The following is a 2,500-nucleotide window of genomic DNA, read 5'->3' on the forward strand; positions in this document are numbered from 1 at the left end:
GGCTGGATGGGGCTTTCGTATAGCAGGGACGGTGCTGCCTCTCGCTTCGCTCGCTGTTCGCCGCTCGCCGCTCGCTCGCGCAGCCAAAAATGGCCAGTTTTGGCCCGTTTTTGGGCAGTTTTGGCCTGTTTTTGGGGTGTTCTTGCGTGGCGCGGCGACCGTCGTGAGCGGAGCAAAATGTCAGCCATCTCAGCACCCTGGAACCCCCCGGGTGGCACAGGTCTGGATGGGGCTTTCGTATAGCAGGGACGGTGCTGCCTCACGCTTCGCTCGCTGTTCGCCGCTCGCCGCTCGCTCGCGCAGCCAAAAATGGCCAGTTTTGGCCCGTTTTTGGGCAGTTTTGGCCTGTTTTTGGGCTGTTCTTGCGTGGCGCGGCGACCGTCGAGAGCGGACCAAAATGTCAGCCATCTCAGCACCCTGGAACCCCCCGGGTGGCACAGGGCTGGATGGGGCTTTCGTATAGCAGGGACGGTGCTGCCTCACGCTTCGCTCGCTGTTCGCCGCTCGCCGCTCGCTCGCGCAGCCAAAAATGGCCTGTTTTGGCCTGTTTTTGGGCTGTTTTGGCCTGTTTTTGGGCTGTTCTTGCGTGGCGCGGCGACCGTCGTGAGCGGAGCAAAATGTCAGCCATCTCAGCACCCTGGAACCCCCCGGGTGGCACAGGGCTGGATGGGGCTTTCGTATAGCAGGGACGGTGCTGCCTCACGCTTCGCTCGCTGTTCGCCGCTCGCCGCTCGCTCGCGCAGCCAAAAATGGCCTGTTTTGGCCCGTTTTTGGGCTGTTTTGGCCTGTTTTTGGGCTGTTCTTGTGTGGCGCGGCGACCGTCGTGAGCGGAGCAAAATGTCAGCCATCTCAGCACCCTGGAACCCCCCGGGTGGCACAGGGCTGGATGGGGCTTTCGTATAGCAGGGACGGTGCTGCCTCACGCTTCGCTCGCTGTTCGCCGCTCGCCGCTCGCTCGCGCAGCCAAAAATGGCCTGTTTTGGCCCGTTTTTGGGCTGTTTTGGCCTGTTTTTGGGCTGTTCTTGCGTGGCGCGGCGACCGTCGTGAGCGGAGCAAAATGTCAGCCATCTCAGCACCCTGGAACCCCCCGGGTGGCACAGGGCTGGATGGGGCTTTCGTATAGCAGGGACGGTGCTGCCTCACGCTTCGCTCACTGTTCGCCGCTCGCCGCTCGCTCGCGCAGCCAAAAATGGCCTGTTTTGGCCCGTTTTTGGGCTGTTTTGGCCTGTTTTTGGGCTGTTCTTGCGTGGTGCGGTGACCATCGTGAGCGGAGCAAAACGTCAGCCATCTCAGCACCCTGGAACCCCCCGGGTGGCACAGGGCTGGATGGGGCTTTCGTATAGCAGGGACGGTGCTGCCTCTCGCTTCGCTCGCTGTCCGCCGCTCGCCACTCGCTCGCGCAGCCAAAAATGGCCAGTTTTGGCCCGTTTTTGGGCCGTTTTGGCCTGTTTTTGGGCTGTTCTTGCGTGGTGCGGCGACCGTCGTGAGCGGAGCAAAATGTCAGCCATCTCAGCACCCTGGAACCCCCCGGGTGGCACAGGGCTGGATGGGGCTTTCGTATAGCAGGGACGGTGCTGCCTCACGCTGCGCTCACTGTTCGCCGCTCGCCGCTCGCTCGCGCAGCCAAAAATGGCCTGTTTTGGCCCGTTTTTGGGCTGTTTTGGCCTGTTTTTGGGCTGTTCTTGCGTGGTGCGGTGACCATCGTGAGCGGAGCAAAACGTCAGCCATCTCAGCACCCTGGAACCCCCCGGGTGGCACAGGGCTGGATGGGGCTTTCGTATAGCAGGGACGGTGCTGCCTCTCGCTTCGCTCGCTGTCCGCCGCTCGCCGCTCGCTCGCGCAGCCAAAAATGGCCAGTTTTGGCCCGTTTTTGGGCCGTTTTGGCCTGTTTTTGGGCTGTTCTTGCGTGGTGCGGCGACCGTCGTGAGCGGAGCAAAATGTCAGCCATCTCAGCACCCTGGAACCCCCCGGGTGGCACAGGGCTGGATGGGGCTTTCGTATAGCAGGGACGGTGCTGCCTCTCGCTTCGCTCGCTGTCCGCCACTCGCCGCTCGCTCGCGCAGCCAAAAATGGCCAGTTTTGGCCCGTTTTTGGGCCGTTTTGGCCAGTTTTTGGCCTGTTCTTGCGTTGCGCGGTGACCGTCGAGAGCGGAGCAAAACGTCAGCCATCTCAGCACCCTGGAACCCCCCGGGTGGCACAGGGCTGGATGGGGCTTTCGTATAGCAGGGACGGTGCTGCCTCTCGCTTCGCTCGCTGTTCGCCGCTCGCTGCTCGCTCGCTCAGCCAAAAATGGCCAGTTTTGGCCCGTTTTTGGGCTGTTTTGGCCTGTTTTTGGGCTGTTCTTGCGTGCCGCGGCGACCGTCGTGAGCGGAGCAAAATGTCAGCCATCTCAGCACCCTGGAACCCCCCGGGTGGCACAAGGCTGGATGGGGCTTTCGTATAGCAGGGACGGTGCTGCCTCACGCTTCGCTCGCTGTTCGCCGCTCGCCGCTCGCTCGCG

The sequence above is a fragment of the Musa acuminata genome, unplaced genomic scaffold (assembly GCF_036884655.1).
Source record: "Musa acuminata AAA Group cultivar baxijiao unplaced genomic scaffold, Cavendish_Baxijiao_AAA HiC_scaffold_1136, whole genome shotgun sequence".
Classification (NCBI taxonomy): Eukaryota; Viridiplantae; Streptophyta; class Magnoliopsida; order Zingiberales; family Musaceae; genus Musa; species Musa acuminata.